The sequence below is a fragment of the Phoenix dactylifera genome, unplaced genomic scaffold, assembly GCF_009389715.1.
Source record: "Phoenix dactylifera cultivar Barhee BC4 unplaced genomic scaffold, palm_55x_up_171113_PBpolish2nd_filt_p 000884F, whole genome shotgun sequence".
Classification (NCBI taxonomy): Eukaryota; Viridiplantae; Streptophyta; class Magnoliopsida; order Arecales; family Arecaceae; genus Phoenix; species Phoenix dactylifera.
In genome coordinates, this window is record NW_024068247.1 from 72,558 (window position 1) to 99,712 (window position 27,155).

A 27,155-nucleotide genomic window follows, 5' to 3' on the forward strand; every position below is an offset into this window, starting at 1 on the left:
TGGTCAGTGAAAAGAAGGCTAGCAGAAACATACATGAATCTAATCAAGCGAGGCTAAAAATTAGTCAAATACAACTACAATAAAAGAGAAGAGGATGAATAACTTAAGTCTTAATACTAAGATGTGCTTCAAACTCAAAAGCAGAAGCAGGAAAAAAAGGAAATGCCAATTTACATTCAACAATAACATGTATTTTGAGATACAGGGCCAAGGGAGCTAAGGCAATGTGCTTTAGTATGTAAGATGAGAATGATAGCCTGAAACATATACTTAAGAATCAAAGAACAAATTTTAAATTTTTGCCTGATATATTAATAAATACAATAGTGAGGTGTACATAATTAAACATAACAACAGTACAAAAGAACAAAGATACTAATTTAAGCGCTTATACAAGTTATCACATCAAATCGAAAGGGAAAAGAAAGAATAATATATAAGAATGTGAGGTAGTGTTATCTCAATGCATTGGATCATTTGCATCTGTTGCTGGAAATTGGACCCGGAGACGGACGTCGGCTGAGAGGGTGGAGCTCCGGCGAGAACTGGCGGGCGGCGATCCGTCGGCGGGCGGCGTCATCCGTAGGGCCTGCAAAAAAGCCGGTGGCCGGGGTTTCCGGTGCCGGCCCTCTGATGCCTAAGTCAGAAGGGGGCAAAAGTATAGGGGGAAAATGTATATCCAGAGTTTCAGCGTCCAGCCCCCTCTAAGGTGGGAGGGTTCCCCTTTTATAGAGGGGTACTGGATTACCTGTGATATGACGGGGCGGAGTTACCGTATGATTGAGCATGTCATATGAATTAATGCAGGATTGTGTGAATTAATGCCTTGCCGTAGAAGATTAGGCCGGGGCCAAGGAGCTGTCATGGCTGATCAGACGCAACCGAGCGGATTTGCCGTGGAGGGCTTAAGATCCGTAGATAGCAGAAGCCATGCGTATTAATTGTTGAGTAAGCCGGAGGTCTGCAGAGTCCATGCGCATTAATTGTTGAGTAAGCCGGAGGTCTGCAGAGTCCATGCTCATTAATTGTTAGTGGCGGTGGCAGGGGATGGTCTCTGGTCGAGCTGCAGAAGGATGTGACCGCGGCAGGTGGATGGTGAGGTCAGGCTTCCGAGGTCGGGAGCTCTCAGGTCGGGTGCCTGGTCAGACGCCAGGTCGGGCGTTTGAGGTCGGGCGCCTCTGATTACGTGCTGGTGATGTACTCACGTGCTTTGGGGGACCTGTATTTCCCCCAACAGCATCTTTTGCCTATTAAGAGATTTCAATCTTCTCCTTCTCTCCAGAAGACAAATATTCTTGCAATTCCATCTACAACTTTTGTTTTGATATATATATATATATATATATATATATATATATATATATATATATATATATATATATATATATATATATATATATATATATATATATATATATATATGCATAAATACCTTCCTAAATATTAAATTTTACATATATTTCTTTAAAATACTTATTTTGCTGTTCTATCTCTTTTTTATCTTTATTTTTGTATATGTACCTACACCATCTAATACCGTTAAAAAGTTAACGGTCTTAAATTAAAATAACTAAAATACTTTTATTGGTAGATGTGCAAAAAAAAAATATTTATAAGATGATCGTGATGGGGACAAAAATAATTTCAAAATTTTATTTTATTTTTAATTAAAATAATATGTTTTTAATTAATGGTATTAGAAGAATCGTTATATTAGGAGTATTTGTGAAAAATAATGTTTTATGAAAATATAAAAATAAATATAAATTTTAAGAGACATTCATAAATTTGCATTTTTAGAAAGTATTCATGCAAAAAAAAAAAAAAATTCCATCGCTACGAGGTGAGAGAATATTCCAAGAACAACTCACTCGGAGCAGCGGATAAGCTCACCGCTTCCGCAGCGGAATCTCGGCTCTCGCCTCCTCGCCCTTCTGACGGTCACTATTATCCCTAACCCCACTCCCACTCCACCAAGTCCCCCCCTCCTTTCTCTTGTTTTTTCTCTTCCCTCCCTCCGTCTTTTTGAAGGCCCCCAACCCCAGCGTCTTGAAACCCTAGTCAAGAGAGAGAAGCCGAGAGAGAGAGACGAAGAACGCAGGATTCGATGGCAAACGCGAACGGACCGATGGGAGAGGAAGGGCGATCGATCCCGCAGACGACGAATCCGATGGTGACCCCTCTCCTCACGGATCTCTACCAGTTCACCATGGCCTACGCCTACTGGAAGGCCGGCAAGCATCTCGATCGAGCCGTGTGAGACTTTCCTTTCAATCCCTCCCCTATCCTCTCCTCTTCTTTGATTGGTTCTTGATACTGGAATTGAATTGTCTTCTTGGTGATAATCTGGTGTTCTGCCCAATGATTTGAGTTCTTTCTTATCTTAATTATATAGCCATTTGCTTCTCTGACCGTGAGTGGGTTCTACTTATAACAAGATTCTTTTAATTATATCAGATTTATACCAAGATTCTCTTAATTGTACTCTTTGAATTTTGTGGGGGCTTTCTCAGTCGTCTTCTGTAGAGACCTCTCTTTGTCCAACATTACCAACATTAATTTTGATACGTAAACGTTATGCTTGCTTAGTTGAGAGGGGCTTGCTGTGTGAAAGGATGTTTTTTCCCCTAACATACATTTCTTGTTTTCTTCTTTTTATGTTCTTCCATTGTCTTTCTCGTATTGGAAATGCATGGATTTTAAGATTTGAAGGGGTTAGTGTCTATTATCCAACATATGCTTATGAATTATAATGGTGAATTATTGAATAAAACTTCAACAAGGAATTTCAAAAGATGATGAATGTTGTTACTATGGTTCTTTAGAAGGACTTGGATGTTTTATTGGTAAAGTAAAATAATTTATTTGATAATTAGGCACAGAGTGGTATTTTTCATTCTGCATTTTTCCTAATGGAGAAATATCAAAGCAGTTGTTTGTGAGATGTCATACGATTGCGGTTATAAGCTCGTTTACATCGCACCAATTTCTTGTCAGGCATCTAGTTCATTACGAGGACATGGTTCCACATAATTATTTTGTTTCACTGAATATCTTGCAGTGCAATTATTAGTATATGAAAAAACAAGTATCACTGCATATGCGCATAGCTTCATTCCTTACTCTTGTAGAGTTGAAAGCTTACGATGTTCAATGACATGATTTATGACAAAATCAGAAGTTGAATATGGTTTGATAAACCTGCATAGTTCTTAACTTACAAATTTAAAAGAATACCTTGGACAGGCTACATATGATTTACTGTAGGTTTGTAAAAAAGCTCTCAAAATATAGCATCTGTTTCATGAATATGTCACTACAAGATTTGTGGAAGTTTCAATGCAATGATTTATCAATTACATAATAAGATATTAATGGAGTATAGGCTATGGCTTATCTAAATCTGCAGTTAATGTTTAGACTTCTTTATATGTTTGAGACACCAAGGATTAGTCTGTTTGTTTTGTAGAGAAGGTTGGATTTTTCATTCCATTTCCTGGATCATTTCCTCACTTAATAGACTGATCTAGTACAGCTGGGGATAGGGCTGCATATGTCCAATGTGGACCTTGAAAGGTTAGGGTTTTAGAGGGGAAAAAATTCTATGATCTGCTGTAGAAAGTTGGAATTAATCGCAAGATTAGGAGGAAAACAAGGATCAATAGTTCTTTTTGAAGGTTTCTAGTGTCGATAAGTAGTGATATATAGTTACCTTCTAAGGTTTTCTAAGGTTTTACGAACAGGAAAAAGCTTTCAATGTGTTTTCTTGCATTGATAAGGGAGGCAACTACTGGCCTTAAGGGATCAAAGAAGTGCAAAATAAATTCATTGCGAAAACAAAAATATTTAAATTAAGCTCTGGTATAACTGCAGAAAACAAAAAGTAGACAGAAAGACCAATAGAAAGAAAAATAGAAGAATGTAGAATAAAGAGAGCAGCACGCAGATGAACAACTATTAACATAGTTGCTTGGCACCTCATCCCTAAGGGCTTGCCTTTCAAGAGGTCCAGGTTTCAAATCCTGGATATTATTGCTCAGAGAGAGAGAAAGCGAGCAGAATTGGACAAAGGATGAAGAACAAAGGAAGGGGAGAGGGAAACAGCCAATTTTGGCCATCTTCTTTCCTTCAATCAAATTAACTCAAGTACCATTTCTAAAGATAGAAGATTACAAGTTTACAAACTCTAAATCCAAAAATCTACAAACTCTAAATCCAAAAATATTAACAACTTCTAGCCATTAATAAAAACATGAGAAGATAAAATCTAAAAGACAAAAAGGTCTCTTATAAATTTCCAATACAGTACCATGAACAGTCCCCTACTACAATGCTGCAAGGTACCTGTGAATAGTGCCTGCTTCAATGATGAAAAGCCTCCTTAAACATTACTGGAAATCCTCCTAAAAAATACGGACTTTTGGAATCTTCAAAATGTGAAAGTATGGGTCAGTGGATGAAAATTAGAGCTTCAGGGTACATTGGTCTTGTGCCTAGAACTAGGATGCAACCTGAAAGAATGCTTTCGCATCACCTGCACCTAAGCAATGAAATCTTGGACCCTGCATCTGGTTATTTAGGCACACAGACACAGGTATAGCTATCACTATGGTATCCAGCTGGCAGAATAAGTTGGCAATACTAAGAACTTCTTTTAATGTTTGTGAATCTAATTAGATTTTGTTATATACATTTTTGAGACCACAGATTTGCTGTAGCCTTAGCTTCGTCATCTTTCTATATGCTAGTTTTTAGGATGCTCCTTAGTTGATTCGCTGTTTTACACTTTTACTTCATTATCTCAGATGTTGGGTATTTCTATGGAAGGATTTGTTGACAAGTATATTTCAAGCTACATTTGCTATATCTTTACATTTGTGTCAGGTTTGATTTGTTCTACCGAAAAAATCCGTTTGGTGGTGAATACACGGTCTTTGGTGGTCTTGAAGAATGCATAAGACTTATTGCTAATTTCAAATTAAAGGAAGAGGAGATCTCCTTCTTGCGCTCAGTCATGCCTACATGTGAGGTATGGTTTGCAAGTCATGCAGCTAATTTCTATTTCATACTTTAATAACAACTAAGTACAAGCATATTATCTAGGAATGGAAAGCATGTCTCAATCTAGCTGTTTATAAAGAATCCTTGAGTTTCTCTCGTTAGATTTTTCTGTGAGGTCATTTAATTTAATATAATCAGCTCTATTTCTTTACTTTTAGGCTGTGTTTGGTTCCTAAATAATATTACCAGCATACTTAGATAATTGTATTCAAATAGGTACTTATTCCTTGTTTATCAGCTAAAACTATTCAGTTCCTTGCCCTCGAATGGTTTTAAACAAGTTAAAACTGAACAAGTACCAAAAAGATGCTTTTCAGTTTTGAAATCCAAAAAGTGCCCCTCATTATGGGGTTTTATTCAAGAGCCAAAGAACTTGTTTGGCTGAATAAAACTGAAAAGGTGAATGTTATATAAGTTATTCATGTTTATTTGGATCCAGATAAGACAATTAAACCAGGGTAACAATAAGAACCCATGTATGGAAAATTATCCCAGACCACCACCACCGATAACTGAAAATGGATATTTTTGCCGGCTAATTAGTGTTATCCGAGTTTCCTTTCCAACTTATGTTTTGTAGGTTGAATTTTGGATTCTCCAGTCCCATTAGATTGAAGAAATATCCTCTCATATTGATTTTTGAAATAAAGAAAATCCTTTTTGTTGCTTCCAAAATTGTTCTTCAATTGACGGAACAAGATCTACCAGCTCTTAAGCCCTCAAACTTTAAGAGTTAAGGAAGACATGGCATCTTTTTCATATGAACTGCATGAAATGATATGCAGATTTATCTATTAATTAAACAATATACGAACCATATTTCAGGCACGTGACATCCATCAATTTAAAGTTTGTTGAGATGTGGTCCTGTTACTATAAATTTTCTTAGATGACAGTTAATATTAGATTGAAAGTAGGCATCTTTTTCATATGAACTGCATGAAATGGTATGCAGATTTATCTATTAATTGAACAATATATGAATCATATCTCAGGCATGTAACATCCATCAATTTAAAGTTTGTTGAGATGTGGTCCTGTAACTATAAATTTTCTTAGATGACAGTTAATATTAGAATTTTAGGTCAAGAACTTTCTATTCATCATATTCTGGTTCTCATCTATAGTTTGCTTTCAAGAAACTTTAGTTCAGAAAATGAAAACAGTACAAAATATTGAGAACCAGTGTCTGTAAGAAATTTCTTTGATGAATGGAAGGCCTTGAGAAATACAAGAAAGAAATAATTTAGAGTGCTTGTTGCAGAATGGAAGGCAAAGAGAATAGAAGAGAAAGAATAGTATCTTAACAAATACATATAAGATAATGATAACACAAGGATCATTGCATATATGCAAGTCAAGTGTAGTGTGGCTGAGAAAAAACACTACCAATCTTTGACTTGTGGCAATATTTGAATTCCTTTTTCATCTTTGTTTTTGTTTCTGCAAGTTGAGAGATTATTATAACTGCACTGTGTATACCAATTAACTCTTAATTTTTGTTGTATTAATAGCATACGAGTTTAAGCAACCTTTTTAGTTAGTAAATGCATTATGATACAAGTTTATGTTCACTCCAGAATGCCACTCTTACTTAAAACATTTGTTGAAAATATTTTTTTTCAGGATGGTTTCTTTGACTATCTCAGGGCAATTGATTGCTCAGATGTTGAGGTTTATGCTATTCCTGAGGGCTCTGTTGTGTTTCCTAAAATACCCTTAATGAGAATAGAAGGACCAGTTGCTGTGAGTACCTTTAAATAGCTGCCAGTTTTCTGGATTTGCTAGATCTTTAATTATGGATCACATTTTAGTATGTCATTTCATGATATGGTTGCATGAAGTTGTGCTTTTCGATGCTATTATTCTAATGACACCTATAAGTGCAATGATATTTCCCAGGTGGTACAGTTGCTTGAAACTCCATTTGTAAATCTTGTCAATTATGCCTCATTAGTTACTACAAATGCTGCAAGACACCGATTTGTTGCAGGAAAGTCAAAAAATTTGCTTGAATTTGGGCTTCGACGGGCACAAGTGGGTTTCTTGTTTGCTTGTCTTTTCCTTTTTGTCAAAGCTTTATGAATATCTATCTTATTATATTTTTCTTTCTCAATCTTATGCTCAGGGGCCTGATGGAGGCATAAGTGCTTCAAGATACTGCTATATGGGAGGTTTTGATTCAACAAGGTTTACTCTATTGAAAAAATCAATGCCATGTCGTAGGGGTCTTACCGTTCTAACTTTCGATGTGCTTAAATGGCCTCATCTATTTGGATCTTTATAGGAAACTTACCATATCCACATTATGCAAATGAGTGTAAAATTCGTAGTGCTAACTTTTGACAATTTTATGACATGAATTGCTTTTAGCAGAAAGCTAAACATAATAAATTGACCCTAAGATAAACCTGATTAGACACTGCTGCAAAAGAGTTGAAGAAGTAAACTATGCTGTAATGACCCAGGACATCACCTAAAAGAACAAACCAGAAGGTATTATTTAAGTTTCCTGGCCCTGTATAAGTACCCAAAATCTCTCCAGCACGTAACCAATGTGGGACTAAACACATGCTCGCACGAGACATCATACGTGCAAAACTTTAGGTACAAGGCCTATCTGTGATTCCCTCCCCTCCTGTCTAGCTGAGTACAAAAGGAAAAACAAATAAGGAGAAGAAACTAGAACTCCTTCATTTTCGCTTGAAGGCAATAAACTATGACAGTAAAACAATAACAAAGGTAAAAAAGAAATAAGGAGAAGAAGAGATTTAGAAGCGGATGAGTAGAAAGAAGAGAAGAATTTTTTAAAAGTGAGAGGAGAAAGTTCTATAGCTTGCTTTAATCTGGTTAGATATCTCAACTGCTGATCTTTTTAAGCAATTAGTAATAGGGCAACTACTTATTCATGCAAAACTAGCAAAATATGTTTAATAATCTGGCTGGTCATATAAAACCTGTTACACTACTTACAATGGACCTAGAACCCGTTAGTTAAGGCCCGCTAACAGCAAACTGTATCGAACGCTAATTGTGTTATAGAACATTTCAAACGGAAAGTACATGATGGAAAAAAATTAAAAATCTCCATCATTCTTAAGTTGGACTTAGTGCCTTCATAGGGAGATGAACCCCTTTGCAAAAGAAAGAATTATTGAAAAAACAATAGTACAGAGATGTGCGTAATTCTGCAATTGCCAATATTGGAAGTATGATTGATGAGATTCTAACATATATTTTTATAAGCCTTAAAAAAATAAGATAGTCCTAGGACCTAGACAGAAACTAAAAGCTTGTCAAAGAAACTGTTATTTGTCTCATTGATAAAATAAAATATTCCCCCATAAGTAATTTATAAATTAATTCCATGGACAAACTTAGTCAATGTACTAGTTAAAGAAACATTAAATTTTTCTGATTTGCATAAGAATCCACAAGGGAAATTGAAAATTTACAAATTATCAACAATTTACAGACCCTAGAAATAAATTAATTATCTTTTTAATATATTATTATGTATGACCATTTATATGAATTATTTTAGAGTTCTTTTTTTTGAAAGGGAAAGAGAGAGTGAACCCCCTAGCACTTTAAATTCTAGTATTCACAAGGTACAGATTTTATATTATTCAATTTAATAAATCTTTGAATAAGATAACTTATCCTTATTTTTTTTAGTAAGATAAAATATTAGTGGATAAGATTATAGAGATGATCTTAATTTCAATTTTTAAAATTGTTTTTCTTAGATAGTGCAAATATGATAGCCACTTCTATAATACATGACATTAATAGCAAGCCATACAACATCTTGGATCAACAGTTTCTTAAAAATATTTTTGATATTAGTATTTTTTTATGTATGTTCTATATTGACTTATTCTAATTTGGTTTTTTAGAATCTTGTAATATAAGTAAATACATCATTTAGTTATATAAATAGAAACCTAACATTGCTAAGAAAATAGTTTCAATATAAATTCACTCTTCTGATGCTTATCAAACCAATTATTTGTTTTGACTATCTATCTACCACTTTTGTGGTACTTGACATATTCTTTGACCCTATAAAGTGTTTGTGTAGTTTTCTCTAGCTTTGACCATTAACTCTAGTCAATGTTAAATCACTAACCTTGGGTTGAGTTCTGATAGTGTTTCACCATTAATTTTGTTTCTCCAACCTTCTTAGGTCATAAAGCCATTTTTGTTTTCTTCCCCATTTTTCTTTTACTATTTTACTCCCGACACAATCTCCTTTCACTGTGCTTAATCCGCTTGACCTTAACAATATACGTCAAACATGTCTTTTTATTATTTATGCTTCATGAGCTTTCATGCAAATTTAATATTTGAATGCATCTTCAGGCTGAAATAGCATAGCATGCTGTACTTGCATGTAGATCTTGCTCAATTATCTCTTAGTTATCTGTTTTCCCTGTATTTCTGTTTTTTTGGATGCTTATCACTATTGATTTGAATGATTTTGCTATGTTTTTTAAGTCCTTATCTCATTTTATTTCAACAGTAATGTTGCAGCTGGAAGGCTCTTTGGTATACCACTTCGCGGAACTCATTCACATGCCTTTGTTAGCTCCTACATGGTTGGTACTAATACATTATAGTGTATAACACCTATAATGCGATCTTAGGTGTGCGATTATCAAAATATTGTAGGAATGATCATGAGAATGCCTTTTTGCATTAGCTTGGAATCAATGGTTCTTGGCAGTCATATTATCTCTTATAAACCTGATATTATATTGGATATTCTACTATAATCAATATCATAATTATTTGGGATATATGGCGATTTTGTTATGCAAGTCAATATGTTGTGTAGAGCTGATCACAGGCCTTTTGGCCCGCCTAGCCCGGCCCGGAATTTTTCGGACTTGGGCATTAAAAAAAGGCCCATGGGTCGGGCCTGGGCAAGAAAAGCGGCCCGACCAAAAAAATCGGGCCGGGCTTGGTCGGGCCATTCTGGCCCATTTCCATATTCCAAACAAAGAAAAAATCGGGCCTGTCGGGTCGGGCCGGGCTAGACGAGCCTAGAACCAGATTTATAAAGTCGGGTCGGGCCTGGACAAAAATTTAAGCCCGACAGTCGGGCCGGGCCGGGCCTGGGCATAGCCATCGGGCCTAATTTCTGCTGTAGAGCCCGGCCCGGCCCGGGTTTTGATCAGCTCTAATGTTGTGGTATTCCAAAGTAGTTAAAATTCTTTTACATCTTGAATAACTAAATGGGATAAGACTTTTGATCTTTTGCACTCAGTTGCCTGGAGATGGATGGTAAAAGTACCTCATGATAGGGTTTTGTATTTGATGTGCATGAGAAATTATACATTAGGTTAATTTAGGTTCTATTGTGTGTAGGAGGCTGAGCTCTAACTGTTGGATGGTAAAATTTGTTTTTTTTAAAGTGAGGAGCATAGATTGAATGTTTTCTATGTTGAAGTAGGTCTTAGGAATGAAGATGTGCTTGCAAAGGGTTTGGAGGAGGTATAGGTGTAGATGGCAGGGAATCCAAGGATGCTATAGATTTGTGCTTAAGATGCACTAGCAAATGAAATGACAAATGATGGATGGGTACCATAAATGAATGGGGGCCAATAGTCCTTTATACATTAGAAGTGCTTTTTGCGTGAGATTCACTTTTCATTGTGAAGAATAAAATGTGTCCCATGCTGTCTGATGTCACCGATGAGTTGATTTAGTTAAGTGGAGGGGAGATCTTGGAAAATATTCAATGCCGTGATGGAGGACAGTTGAAAGAATGGTCTTCATTTAGGAAAACATTCTATAATCATGTCATTGATCACTTACATAAAGACTGAGAAAAGTAAGAAGTATTAAAAGAGGTCAAGCTGATTCCGTAGTACCAAGAAACTTCTGCCTTAGTTGTTACAACATCTCTTTGGAAACTCGTTCCTGCACCCACTTTTTATGTGTTTCCTTTTCTAAATCCCTTTGAGTGATCCAATTCCCTACACCTGCATCCACTCCTGCTTCATTAATGAGGCAAGATCGGGCATTTGAAAATGTCACATGTAGGCTATGAGATTGGGTGTCATTTCTCATATGATTGTATCATTAAACCAGTTTCTTTTTGCCAATTAACTTGAGCAATAGGGTGTCTGAGTACTTTTATTTTGAATTTAATGGGGTTGTGCTTGTAAATTAGGTTGACTTTTTCACAAACTAATGAACATTTGTGTTGAAGTCAAGCTCTGTAATTTTGATTCTGGGTTAAGCAGGCTATATTCCCTATTTCAATCACTTGATTTGTGGATCTGAGTTGATGATTGTTGGGTTATTGATTGACAAGATTTTTTCATGTCAGATATTGGGTGGTTGATTGACAAGAATTGTCCTTATCAAATAAAGATGACTGGTGATTTTCTTTTTTTTGGATTTTACTTGAAGAATCAGGAGCATGAGTCACAATCATCATTTTTAAGAGCTAAACAATAGAGTAATGAGTGAGGTGGCTTCTAATGTGCTATGCAAGTGTAGCACTAAGAATGATCATGAGTCATCCCTTGCAGCAGAAAGGGTCTTCATGGAAGAACATGCTTGGTGGACCACTTTATGGGACATCTTGCATTCACATACATTTTTCATCAGCATGACATCGGTTTGGCCCCACGAAATACACATACTATGCTTTGTGAACCTAGTTGATGTCATGTTGATGAAAAAGTTATGACACCTTAGTTTTCCCCATGGGGCAAGTATGTATGTACAGTTTGTCCTCCTAGCATTGCTTTCAAGTGCAGCTCATGTGTTAGATGATGATAGAACGGTTCCAAGTTGCTAATGTCAAGTGGAAAGGATATGCATAGAGAAGTCCAAGGGGGGAGTTGGAATTGTGGTTGGTGGTAGTTTGATGAGCATAAAGAGGGCGGTGGTCAGTTTAGGGATTAATGATGGTAATTATGTGGGATGAGATTGTGAGGGGGACAATTGTGATTACCGGAAATCTCTTAAGACAATAGTCACTAATAAGAAGAGCATTTGAAATATTTGAAGGATAGTGATGTGGTATACATTTGGTCTGTAATAACAAGGGTGGAAGAGACAAGGCCTTGATTGGAGGGATGGCTTTGTAGAAATGTTATCTTGCAAATGGTGAATCTGGAATTTTTCAAGGAACCATAACTAGATTTACATATTTAAATTGGATTGCAGTTGATCTGAGTCTAATCTGTTATGGGAAAAAATGGTCTAATTCAATCCCCTAACCTAATGAATCATTAAACATTATCCTAGCCAAGTTTGACGATCAAAAGAATCTAGTCCAATCTGCAATAATCAAATGGGGAAAAAGAAAAGGAGCAAGGTGAGAAGGGAAGAGAAAGAGAGAGGTTTCTCCTCTTTTAAGTTATAAGACCAAAACTGTCCATCATACAACTCATGATTTTTTTTTTAAGGAAATTTCAATAAATCCATCTTATGATCACCTACAATTCAGGCACTTTGCATCACACGTTCTAAAATTCTAGTCAAGGTTCGCCTTCTTGGTACCGGATTCCCGTACCGTGCCATACCAGCACTTTGTCGGTACAGTACGGTACAGAATTATTTTGCCGTACCAAATATCGGTACGCCATCTGTATCGAATACCAGTACGGTACGGTATGCCTTGTATTGCCTGATTAGGCCGATACGGCGAACCATAGTTCTAGTAATATACGTTGGCATATGCTGCTCTAACTTGTTAAGCTGTTTTTTTAGGGTCATGATGAGATCATCGGCAAAGCACTTCAAAGTCATGATGGGTCAAGCACATGCGAAGATTTTGTTAGTCTAGTGCAGCCTGGCTCGGCAAAATTCAGGTTCTTATGGATTAGCTAGTTCTTATATTTCTTCCATGTATACCTAGCTTCTTTAACCTTTTTTTTTTTCTCCGTGTCTGCTGCTATATAGACTTTAACATATTAGTAGCTCAAAATTGGATTCTATTTGCTAATGTTTTAACTTGTTCAATTCATTTTCATTTTCGGTTTCTAGTTTGATATGCGAGCAAGTCATGAATTGTTCGTACTTCATACTTTCATAGAGATTATCCAATTATTTGGACATGCTGTCTTCATTTATGGTAGCCATTTAATAGTGCTTGTTAATAGATGCACAGAACATTTTGATCTAGTCCTTGCAATAGTCAAGTAAAACCGAGTTTTCATGAAACTTATAAATAGATATAGGGAAGATAATCTCTATATGTGTTTGCGTGTGTTTAATGAGTATCAGAATAATGAAGATCCATGTTCATGGATGTAGATGTAAGTGCTTCAATGTTGTTCTCCATGAAATTGCATTGATACCAACTGTCTAGGAAAATTATTTGCTTAAAGTCTAGATGAATACATTACTTGAGGTTTCATCAATACTTTGACCATTTTATTTTGTAATAGGATTTCCACGTAGTCCACTGTTCATTTTATTAAAGAAAAAAAATCTATACCGAGCTACTTAGACTAGACATTTTAAGGACCAAGAAATAGGGTAAGAGCTAAGTAACCCGGATGGAAGAAGAGGTTGAACTAAAAAAGGATGTCGCCATTAATAGGCAAAAATGGGAAGGATTAGTAAAGCCAAGATGACTAGATTTGGCCGATCATGCTATGCTTATGATCATCTTCTAACTAGATGTAGTACAAGAAAAGCAACATCATTTGCATTTGCAAATTGAACCATGAAAATGGTCTAGATGGCTGGGAGAACAAAAGTGCCTGGGTTCATACACCAATGGCTGTTCACAAAACTGAAAAACAATTTGAGTTGAATCTTTCACAGGTAAGCAAATTGTTATCCATAGATGTCTATACGAGATTATGCAATTCATTTTATTATTAAAACTCCTAATTTTTACATTTATCAACACTCATTAATGGCTTCAAGGGAACCTATGTAGTGGTTTTCTGCATTACTAAGATATAGTATTATAGCTGTCCATGGTGGTTTTAAGGAATCCATTTTTGTCCAAATGATATTCTTAGTTAACTTGTGTTCATGTAATAAATTGGGGTATTCACTTAGTTCAACTGTATTATGAGATCAAATTATATGATGATTCAATAGAATCGATACTGGTCTAGTAAGTTATGAATTAGGGAGAAGTTATGAAGAATGTGATTGATATAACTAATAACTCTGCTTCTCTGGAGTGATATCACTTTTCTTTTTCTAGAATTGAACTTTTTGGTGAAAATTTGGATGGATAGATTAGTGGATTCCAGTGGATGCTTGTGTGAGTTTGATAAGATAGAAGACTTCAGATTGACAAGGCTCCATGGGGGCTAGGCAGCTCCTACAGTCAAGGTACATTATGGTGTTCAACTCATGCTCAAAGGATTGAAAAATGTCTTTCACCGTACAGTTATGATACCTGGACTCGCCTAAATCCCCTAGCATAAATAACAATATCAACACGACAAAACATACGTGTGAGTGTGGAATTTATGCCTGACATGAACATTGTTCGAACATGACTTCCATGAAAAGACTGTAGGGGAAGCTGAAGGTGAGGAGGAAGAGAGGGAAGGAATGGGAGGGCGGAAAGCCAAAAGCAAGACAGAGATACCTGGATGAGGTGGCTTTTTGCAATGAAGGTGGACTAGGTTGAGCGAATGGCGTGGCCAACACCTTGCTGGTGGACAGACAAAATGGAAGAGAGAGGACAAATGTGAGGACATGTGTAGGAGTTTGTTTAGTCTCCAATTGGGTGCATTTTGGGAAGTTTTTAGGTATATAAATAGGCCAAGGACTCTAATTAACAACCTTCTTGCTTACCTTCTTGGATGAGATCCCTCAATCATTACAAGTGGCATCAGAGCTGTTCCAACCCATAGCCCATATGTGGCGAGGGGACATGGCAGCACAAACCCCTTCCAAGGCTAACCATGAGCCCAATCATGATGTTTGTCACTTGACTAGACTCTCCTTGGTGAGCTTGCTAGGGCTTAAATAGGGGAGCGTTGTGAGGACCATTGCAGGAGTGTGTTTTGTCCATAGTGTGCTGAACCAGCCCGTTACTGACCGGTTCAGCTCGTACCAGACCAGTCTGGTCCCTGACCGGTTTGGTACGGCGGTGAAAAATAGTTCTGGCCTCTTGAGCCGGAACCGAGTTGTAACAGAAGTGTACCGGAGCGAACCGGACCGGTTTGTGCCGGGAAGAGCGCGCGCGGGCAAACGCTCCCCCACGCGGAAAAGCGCGCCTATGCCCGCGCGCTGGGAACAGCGCGGGCAAGTGCTGGGCAGCGCGCACTGGCTATGCAAACCGGTTCGGCACCGGTCGAACCGGTACCAAACGGTCCGATGGGCCACGGTACGCCTACTGGTACTAAATCGGTCCAGTAGGCACCCGTATGCCTACCGGTACCGGTTCAGCGGACCATGGTGTTGCCCAAGGTGACAACCCAAGAGGGGGGTGATTGGGTTTTTCTAAAATTATGTTCCCTAATTTTTTACTATTGAATAGACTGCGCAGATAATGGATGTTATTTACTTAAGCTCTAGGCAATTACAAGTAAGAGTGGAAGATTAAGCTAGAGCAATTTATTATGGCTTTAGGTGCAATTGATCTAAATTAACCTTATAGTTGTATGATCAATCTTAATCTATGTGTATGGTTAAGAATGGAGTGGAAGCTAAGCAAATCACCTTATAACTCTATAGAAAACAAAGCTAGAGATATTACACAATCAAGCATGAATGGAAGGCATGAAATACAGAGATAAGGCATCACAACACAAAAGATGTATAGTGGTTCGGTGCACCCCAGCACTACATCCATCCCCAAGACCTCTTGGGATTTCACTATAATCCTACCGATTACAGCCGGTTGTTTTTCAAGCTCAACAACCCCAACTTGTGTTTTACGAGGTCACACGAACTCGGTCGGTTTTTTCCCAGGCTCACCGACTAGAACCACCCCGATTGTTTTTCCGGGCTCACAATCAAACCCTTACACGTTGGTTTTACCCTCGGCTCACCAACAAACCTAAATCCGTTGGTTTTCCCTTTGGCTCACCAACAAACCTTATACCGGTTGGTTTTCCCTTTGGCTCACCAACAAACTTTACCCCTGATTCAATCCCGTGATGAATCAAGTTACAAGATATTATAACAAAGTTTAAGATAAATCAAAGCTTCTTAAACAAGCAAATATAACACTATAAGCAAATAGAGTAAAGTGAAGTCCTCAAACGAGTTTGGAGATGAAGGAGCTCGACTTCTTCTTTACTTGACCCTCTTCTGATTTGGCACGAAGTGGAGGATCACTGAGGCAGCACACGGATGGAGAGGAAGCTTTGGGATTCACTTGGATGCTCTTCTTCCCTCTATTTCACTTTGAATGGCCCTTTTGTGCTTTTGGGAGATTTTCCTTGTAATCTGTTTGGAATCTCTTCCCTAAAAGTTCTCTCCCACTTCCATGAGTTCTCTCCTAGCTCTCTTCTTGTTTTTATAGCTTTTGATAACGTGGAAACAAGAATATAGCCGTTAGAGACAAAAATAGAGCCGTTGGAACCAGTCTGCACCTCCTGACAATATGACCGTTGGGATCGGAGTCGACTCGCGCGATCAGGAGTCGGCTCGCCTGTTGCAGGAGTCGGCTCGTGTTTTACCGGAGACGACTCGGCCACTGTTCCAAATTTGAATTAATGTGCTTGCCTCGACTGGGAGTCGACTCGACTTAACCCGGAGTCGACTCGCCAACTTCTGGAGCTGACTTGGCAATTCTGGAGTCGGCTCTTCCACTGAAGTCCGTGGATCCAATTTTGAATTTTGTCCTCTCGAGTCGACTCGACTGTCCTGGGAGTCGACTCGAATCTCAGAGCCCGAACTCCCGATCCTCTGTCTTTTGGCTCGTCCAGTCTTGGAGTCGACTCGAACTTCCTTGGAGTCGACTCGGCTCTCAGCTTGCGAAACACAGCCTTCTGCCTTTTTGATGTGAAGCTGTCTTGGAGTCGACTCGAGCTGTCTGGGAGTCGACTCGAATCTCAGAGGCAGTAACATGGTTTTCTGTCTGTCGATGGTCGCGGAGTCTCGGAGTCGACTCGTGCAATGCGGGAGTCGACTCGAATCTCAGAGTCCCAAAAACGCTCTCTAACTTTTTCCTTGTGTTCCGCTGAGAGTCGACTCTTGCTTTCTTTGGAGTCGATCTACCAACCATCGGAGTCGACTCGCGTTCCACTGGAGTCGACTCGAATCTCAGACCCGAAAACTGCTCTCTGACTTTTCTGCCTGTGACTCCTAGGAGTCGACTCAAACTTCTCCGGAGTCGACTCGGTAAACATTGGAGTCGACTCGCGCTCTTCAGGAGTCGACTCGTTGACAGGTTCTGAGATGAATCTTTCTGTCCGGCTGTCTGTTGCTCCTTGGAGTCGACTCGGAACTGTAGGAGTCGACTCGAGTGCCTTTTCTTTGAATTTTTCTTAAAACTTGCTCTTCTAAATTGAAGCCTTTGAACTTGAATCTTGGGCCAATGAGGTGTGGCTTTCTTCTAACTTTTCTTGAGAGCTTTGGAGGCCTTCTTGAATTCTTCCAACTTGCTATGTTCCTTGCAAAATAAATAATCTTTCTTCTTGCAACACAAACATTAGTATTTATACTTCAAGTTTTTGTGATCATCAAAATCAATCTTTAAATCAATCTTTGGGTCATCAGTCTCCCTTTTTTGATGATGACAAAAACTTGGAGTATATGCAATATAAAATATATTGTGTTCTAGAAGTAATACATAGCTAAGTTGCATGAAGTAGAAAACATATATATTTAAAAACATACTTCATGATAATGCTTTAGATTTAATCAGCTTAACACAATCAACATATTTCAATTTAAGCTGAGTTGGTGTTCAATGCAAAACACAAAGCATTATGAGCATATACTTAGATATTTCTCCCCTTTTTGACAACATCAAAAAGATAGTGAAACATTAAGCACAAAGATAAGAATACTCAAATATTTCTTTTTCTTATTGTACTCTGATTTGCATGTCAAATTATTGCAAGGATATGAATCATATAACTCAAGGCAATAATATTAGAATCAGATTAATGAGCATAGATCAGAGACAATTAAGATAATTTCAGAGCAGAACACATCGAATGTGATTTTAAGAAGTTTTCTAATTTGATACCACAGATAGTTTTCTAATCAAGTGTAGGTGGAATCTTTCTTAAGTTAATTCAAGAAGTACCACGAATGATATTCAAAGAAAGCACGAATGGAAATCTAACCTCTCTTCAATAATAAGTATGAAAGCTTGTTCATTTAAGAACTTTGCCCAAAATATTAAGTATTTTATCAACATGAGAGCAATTTAATTAATTTTCAGAGTATAAGAGCAATATATTAAGTATGATTGCAAAGTTCTTTTATGATGTAAAATATTATGCATAAATACCAAAACATGAATTCATGAAATTTATGATATATCTTAGAGCATACATAAAATGCAAAGCTTTGAAAGATCATTTAGAGTTCTTTTAAAGATTTGCTTTTATTCCCAAAAAAAATAAGCACAATTTGATACATAAAAATATGAATTGGCACAAAATTGAAGTTCTAAAGAGCAAGCCAATTAGATCTCATTATGTGAATTCCAAAATAGATTTTCTGAGAGATACTCAAGAAAAATCAACACGTTATTCTCCCCCTTTTTCATTAAATTAGAGGCTCTTAAGATCAACTATTTGAATTGTAATTGGTTCATGATTGATGCATAGGATATACTAACCAAATAACAAGCCTCAAGGTGTATCGTAAAAATTTTCAGATTTAAATTTCAGATGATAAATATTGGAGAGCATTAAGATCACTTTTCATTTAGTATTCTTCTCTCTCCTTTAGTTATAGATTAATGCGATTAAGTTCCATAAGACCTCTCCTTCTGAAATTTTCTTTCTCCCCCTCAATTGATCATTCCATTTAAGAGTTTAGAATTTGAAGATAATGTTCAATAAAATTGTCAATCTCAAAAATATATTTTCTATAAGTTCAAGGTTTGAGATAAGACAACCTTTATAGAACTCATCTCAAGGTAATTAAAGCATGTCTTGCAATATAAGGAGGTTCATCAAAATCAATCCATAAAATTCAAGGTATGCATCAAATTAAAGTATCTTTAGAATATCTAAAGCTCCCCCTCAAAAGATGCATTCCTCTTTAATCATTCTTTTCTTTTGATATCGAGAGTGTAGAGTGATCTAGAATTATTCAAAATTTATAGTAGTCACTCTTCCTAATCCTTTAAGTACAAGTTATGCTTTCTCCTAATCTTAGAGAAAATGTATAGAATTATTAATCAGAAAATGATTCATTTGAAGCTCAGTTTCTTTCAAAAGCATTTACATTTTCTTTTTTTTAGAATCATTTGAGTGAGCTGAAATATTTCTAGCTTTAAGATCATTCACTCTATTGTCTTTTAATAATGTAGGAGAGAAAAACATATAGATGATCATTGAGGTATATATATTTATAGAACTCAATTTCTTAATCATAGTTTTTCGCAATGTATACATGAAACACAATAAATATTTTTAATATCAAAATAAAATCATATATTTAAAATTTTGTTTGCAATCAAGATCATGATCATTTGGACCAATATTAGTAATTTTGAAGATAAGAAATGATATGTTTCGGATGCGTATCGGAGCAATCAACCAAGCATCAAATTAATTCTGTTTTTCTTACATTAAGATTTTATTTAGAAATCATATTGAGTTTAAGCTTTATACAAAATCAGATTCTGAATTACATAGGATTTTCAAGAGGCTTTCAAAAAATTTGAGATATGTATCTTCATTGTAGCTCATCTTAAATTACGATTGAAAACACATATTTCAAACATATAAGAGCATATTCAGAATCTTTGTATTTAAATTGAGTTTGATTGGAGGAATTTTAACAAGTATTATATACCAAATTTAGGCAAGTTGAAAGATAGACAAAATCAATTTATTTTCCTAAATAGAGATATCCTTCTCTTCTCTTTATTCAACTTTCATTTTAATGATGATTGAATGACAAATCTGAAATTTCTTTTTAACCAAACAAAAATTTTATGTAATTTCAAACATTCAATCAATTGTCCAAGCATGAAGCATTACAAAATATTGAGAACCCATAAATCAAGACATCATACCATATGCAAAATATATATCATGTGTTAAGTCATGCATTAAATATTAAGACAAGCATGTCAAGGATCAAAATCAATTCTTTTCAAATAAACTCCCCTATTTAATATAATCTTGCACTGATTTCATCCTTAAAGTGTGTTTTCAAGTGATTAAAAATTTGACTTGATTCTACTTTCATTTTCTTTGTCTTTCATTTTAACTTTCTTATGCTCTATACTCTATTTGCTCCCTATCCGGTGGAGTTGGGAAGGGGCACGAGGTACTACCACTAGCCTCCCTCTTGTGCCGTCCCTAATATGCCCTACACCGAATAGTTGGGTCAAATAGTGCCGGGTACTACCACTAGCCTCCCCATTGGCACCATCCCTATGATGAGCAATATAGAAAGGTTAAAATGTTCACCAAACTCTCCCTGTTTGAGTGTAATTAATTATAGATTTTATCCCTTCCAAATGTGCCGAATATATTATGCTTGTTTTGCTTTTCCTTAAGATTGATTAGTACTTGCCTTTGCTCAGATTTTTCATCTCTTGAACAATGTCCATTTTCTTTTCTTTATCTCTCTCTCTTTTTGTCATTCTCAAGTAATTTACATGAAAGAGTAGAATAAAGAGATAATCTTATGTATCATATAGATGTATATTATGCAAACAACATTTTCATTGTGCTCAAGGATTCATAACTTCTCACAAGTTATTTTACATCAAAATTTTAAGCATATACTTGTGTATTTCATGGTTATGATAAGCTAAGAAATCATTTAGTTTGGGCAAACCATGAAACAATTTCAAAAGCATAAGTCAATTAATACATATATGGACATGATATCAAAAGATTAACAATTAATGATTTTAATCATGTCATAATAAGATTTAAAGTTATTGACTTTGCTCAGTTAATTTATGAGAGAGATATCTAGAATTACTTATTCATTATATGTTCTTCAAGCCAAACTAGATTTCTTATGTGTGAACTTTTGGCTGAAGAAGATCCTCTCTCTTGTTTGCATGTGAATGTTTATTGTATCTTATGTGGAGGTGTCCTTCAAGCTGAAATCACTCATTTTCTTGCTCAAGGATTCTGCATTATTACCAAATTCCTTTTCTTTCTTGAAAGAAAGTCTTTAGTTTCTTTAAGATACAAAACATTCATATAGCATATTTCTTAACTAGGTAACTCAACCTAAGATATGATAATAATTGAATGTTGAGTCACTTTACTCAAGAAATTGCCTAAACATAAGCAAACATATGTCACTTGAACTAAAGAGATAGTTTCATTAACCAAGACTGTTCAAGGACAAGCATGTGAAGCAATAGGAAGATTCATCAAGGTCAAATTAATTTCTTATTTTCAACATCAATTTAGCTTAGATTCTATTTGCTTAAGATAATTATCAATAAGGCATGCTAGCTAAGTTTTGATCAAATTGCCTTAAACATTTGTTTCTATCAAAATTCAGATTATGATTTATTTGTTATCAATAAAATATGATTAATTAAAGTTAGATTGAAGTCTTGCACAAGGTCACATAATGAGCATACAATCTGGTCTACTAGCTGTATGATAAAATAATTATTCTATCATGCTTCAATACAGCTTTAACACAATAGATCTACTTTGCTCATCCTTTTCAAATTCTACAAGATGGGGTCATAGATATACCTTCTTCATGCCAATCTTCTATAAGAGTTTTCTTGTGGACTAACGTTGGTCAATGAAGATCCCCTTTCCTGTTTGTCTTAATTTGGAGTTTGAGAGAAGATGTTAATTCATTCATCATATTTCAAACTCACTTTGCAATATAACTCTTCATTAGTAGAACCAAAAATGATGTCATCAATGCATACTTTGAGCAAATAAGATATCACAAATTCATCTTTTTGATGCATAGATTTATCACTATTACTTTCTATCAAAAAGGTTGCTTAAGCTTTTATATATCATGCTTTTGATGCTTGTTCTAAATCACATATTGCTTTATCATATATGTAATGTGTATTTTTAAATATGGTGGTTATTTTTCATAGATCTCCTTTTTAATGAAGTAACCACATAGGAGTGAATTCTACACATTCATTTGACAGAATATAAAGCTCATGAAGCAAGCACATGATAATGATGATCTTTACTTCTAATCATGCAAGAATCTTTATCAAGATCTATTTCCTCTTTTCTTGATTTAGTCTTTTAGTAGTCATTAATTTTTCTTCATTAAGTGCATATGTAAAAGATTAACCATATAATTTGATTTTAGTATTTTGATAATAAATCATTAGTCTCATAAGGAATAAAATGAATTGATACTTCTACAACTAGAATTTTTCATGAATGTTCTATATGCATTGCTTGATGAATGATATCCAAAGATAGAAATATCTTTATTAGATTTGGCATTATTTTTCAAGAGAACATATCAAGCATAACATGTACGACTGAAAAATATGAGAGATACGCAATAGTTCGTTTTCTATTTTTCAGAAGATCAAAAGAAGTTTTCATCAAAGATAGATCTAATAGAAGTCATATGTATGACAAGCAGTGATGATAGCTTTTAAAAATCATTTAAGTAGATGACTATCATACAACATTGCCTTTTTCAATTCTTCAAAGATTCTATTAATCCTATTTACCTAAGGTGTCCTTGGTGCTGAATAATCGAATTTAATATTATTTCTGTCACAACTTGACATAAAATTGGTTTCAAAACTATGCCATGATACATTACTTTATAGTTTGCAAACCTTTATCATTTGATCGCTTTTTGTGAGTTTGTGCCAATGCAGAAAATATTTTAATTTGAGTGCCAAGAACAAGGCTAATGTAAACTTTGAAAACTTAGTGTTGGAAACAACATCTTTAAGATTTAGAAATTGATTCTTGTTTGTTTCCTTAGTTAACATGCATAGCAAACTTTGACCTTCAGAAGATAATCTAAGTAAGCCAATGGCAAGGTCTTTTGAGATTAAGTACATACTACATGAGTTGATTTATATGCCAAGATGGTTTCTTGGTATTCATAGTGCATATATTCAAAAGCATACCAAGTACACATTATCATATCTATGATCAATAAACAATAATGCCATGGATAATAACTATCAATCAAGCATATAGAGAATTCATAAGTTATCTTAATAAATTGATTAATCATTTAGCAACTTATCCAATAGTGAGTAAAGTATACTATAAATGAAATGATTTGATTATATTCCAAAAGTATTTTCTATATCACAAAATTGATCACTACTAGCAATTTTTATATCAAATACTAAGCAAAATAATGATGAGATGCAAGATTACTGATTTTGTTAATAACTTTCATAAGTATATTTTAAGTTTCTTTGTTCCATGGTATCTTGGTACACCTATGTGTTCATCCTCATTTCTCATTTTGGGTACCCAAGCTTGCTTGGTCCTTGAGAGTTAGGACATATGTTCCTTTTGGAACCCATATCTGTTTAATATTAAAAACTTTACCATTTGATTTAATTGTGTTAGAACATAGGTAAAGTTGTTATGCCCATTCTTTTCGTTTTGAAATAAGTTATCTTATTTAATGGTTTGTTTGTGAATTAATAACCTTTTCTCTAGAGATTTATTGTTAAGTAAAGAAGTCAAGCAAGTTTTGATTTATCATAAGTAACATATTGGCTTTCAAACATCATTTTTAATCGTTCTGAACTTACGGTGAATTTGTTAATAAAAGATTTTAATTGATTAATTTCTTACTTAAGTTTTGATTTTCTTTAATTAAGCTATGATTTTTCTGAATCAATTCTCTGAAAATGACCTTAAGCTTTCATTTTCAGAATTTAGTTCTAAGATTTTTATTCTTTACAGTTAATTTCTACATTCACTATACAACTCATGAAAAGCATTAATAATTCATCATAAGAGAATTCTTCTTGAAAATCATTTGAGGTAAGAGTAGATTCAGATTTTACCTTGTCTTCTTGTGCCATAAAGCACAAGTCAGTTACTCTTGTAGTTCTTGGAGCTAATATCATCATTGTGCTCCTAACCTTTATTTTTGGCTTGACTCTTTCTTGGTCAAGGCTTTCTTCCTTTTTATCTCTTTCTTCCTTTCTCTTGCTTCCTCTTTTTCCTTGTCTTTAGGAAGCTGATTTGCCTCGGAGTCGACTCGGACCTTATTGGAGTCGACTCGGCTAGCTTGGGAAGTCGACTCGGAACTACTTGGAGTCGACTCGTTCACAGGGTCTTTAAGACTGGTCTCTGCCTTTCAGACTGTTCTCCTCTAGGAGTCGACTCGGACGAACTGGGAGTCGACTCGGCTACTGTGGAGGATTCTGCAGTCTCATTGTTAGTACGCAATTGAAGCACATGTGAGCTAATATGAGATTTATCATAAATAGTTTCTAAAGTATCCCAGATCTCCTTAGCAGATAAGCATGCAGAAATTTCATTAAACTTCGTTTCATGAATAGCACAATATAATATGTTCATAGCATTTGCATTCAATTGTGCTAAGTCCTTTTCATTAATAGTTTTAGAGAGTGTATGAAGGTCATTATTATGATTTTCATAAATAATAGTTTTGTGATTGAATAAAAAATGCGCATGCGTCTTTCCAATATGTGTAGTCTATGCCATTAAACAGTGGAGGCCTATCAATTAACTGTCCTTCTCCTAGAAAACTATCTATTTGAGTTGTCATGATCTTTGGCTCTTGATCGTGAGATCAATAATTAATCTTAGAGCACCTGCTCTGATACCACTTGTTGCCCAAGGTGACAACCCAAGAGGGGGGTGAATTGGTTTTCTAAAAATTATGTTCCCTAATTTTTACCTTTAATAGACTGCAGCAGAATGAATAGGATGTTATTTACTTAAAGCTCTAGGCAATTACAAGTAAAGCAGTGGAAGATTAAGCTAGAGCAATTATATTATGGCTTTAGGGTGCAATTGATCTAAAATTACCTTATAGTTGTATGATCAATCTTAATCTATGTGTATGGTAAGAATGGAGTGGAAGCTAAGCAAATCACTTATACCTCTATAGAAAACAAGCTAGAGATTATTACACAATCAAGCATGAATGGAAGGCATGAAATACAAGAGATAAGGCATCACAAACACAAAGATGTATAGTGGGTTCGGTGCACCCAGCACCTACATCCACTCCCCAAGACCTCTTGGGAATTTCAATTATAATCCCCTATCCGATTACAGCCGGTTGTTTACAAGCTCACAACCCAACTTGTTGTTTTACGAGTCACACGAACTCGGTCGGTTTTCCCAGGCTCACCGACTAGAACCACCCCCGATTGTTTTCCCGGGCTCACAATCAAACCCTTACACGTTGGTTTTACCCTCGGCTCACCAACAAACCTAAACCCCGTTGGTTTTCCCTTTGGCTCACCAACAAACCTTACACCGTTGGTTTTCCCTTTGGCTCACCAACAAACCTTTACCCCTTGATTCAATCCCGTGATTGAATCAAGTTACAAGATATTATAACAAAGTTTAAGATAAATCAAAGCTTCTTAACAAGCAAATATAACACTATAAGCAAATAGAGTAAAGTGAAGTCCTCAAACGAGTTTGGAAGATGAAGGAGCTCGACTTCTTCTTTACTTGACCCTCTTCTGATTTGGCACGAAGTGGAGGATCACTGAGGCAGCACACGGATGGAGAGGAAGCTTTGGGATTCACTTGGATGCTCTTCTTCCCTCTATTTCACTTTGAATGGCCCTTTTGTGCTTTTGGGAGATTTCCCTTGTAATCTGTTTGGAATCTCTTCCCTAAAAGTTCTCTCCCACTTCCATGAGTTCTCTCCTAGCTCTCTTCTTGTTTTTATAGCTTTTGATAACGTGGAAACAAGAATATAGCCGTTAGAGACAAAAATTGAGCCGTTGGAACCAGTCTGCACCTCCTGACAATATGACCGTTGGGATCGGAGTCGACTCGCGCGATCAGGAGTCGGCTCGCCTGTTGCAGGAGTCGGCTCGTGTTTTACCGGAGACGACTCGGCCACTGTTCCAAATTTGAATTAATGTGCTTGCCTCGACTGGGAGTCGACTCGACTTAACCCGGAGTCGACTCGCCAACTTCTGGAGCTGACTTGGCAATTCTGGAGTCGGCTCTTCCACTGAAGTCCGTGGATCCAATTTTGAATTTTGTCCTCTCGAGTCGACTCGACTGTCCTGGGAGTCGACTCGAATCTCAGAGCCCGAACTCCCGATCCTCTGTCTTTTGGCTCGTCCAGTCTTGGAGTCGACTCGAACTTCCTTGGAGTCGACTCGGCTCTCAGCTTGCGAAACACAGCTTCTGCCTTTTTGATGTGAAGCTGTCTTGGAGTCGACTCGAGCTGTCTGGGAAGTCGACTCGAATCTCAGAGAGCAGTAACATGGTTTTCTGTCTGTCGATGGTCGCGGAGTCTCGAGTCGACTCGTGCAATGCGGGAGTCGACTCGAATCTCAGAGTTCCAAAAACGCTCTCTGACTTTTTCCTTGTGTTCCGCCTGAGAGTCGACTCTTGCTTTCTTTGGAGTCGATCTACCAACCATCGGAGTCGACTCGCGTTCCACTGTGAGTCGACTCGAATCTCAGACCCGAAACTGCTCTCTGACTTTTCTGCCTGTGACTCCTAGGAGTCGACTCAAATTCTCCCGGAGTCGACTCAGTAAACATGGGAGTCGACTCGCGCTCTTCAGGAGTCGACTCGTTGACAGGTTCTGAGATGAATCTTTCTAGTCCGGCTGTCTGTTGTCCTTGGAGTCGACTCGGAACTGTAGGAGTCGACTCGAGTGCCTTTCCTTTGAATTTTTCTTAAAACTTGCTCTTCTAAATTGAAGCCTTTGAACTTGAATCTTGGGCCAATGAGGTGTGGCTTTCTTCTAACTTTTCTTGAGAGCTTTGGAGGCCTTCTTGAATTCTTCCAACTTGCTATGTTCCTTGCAAAATAAATAATCTTTCTTCT

The 27,155-nt window shown here is 36.3% G+C and overlaps 1 pseudogene; it reads left to right on the plus strand.

Annotated features, from left to right (window-relative positions):
• Positions 1–1,958: 1,958 nt before the first annotated feature.
• LOC103704376 overlaps positions 1,959–27,155 on the plus strand; it is a 45,014-nt pseudogene continuing 19,817 nt past the window's right edge.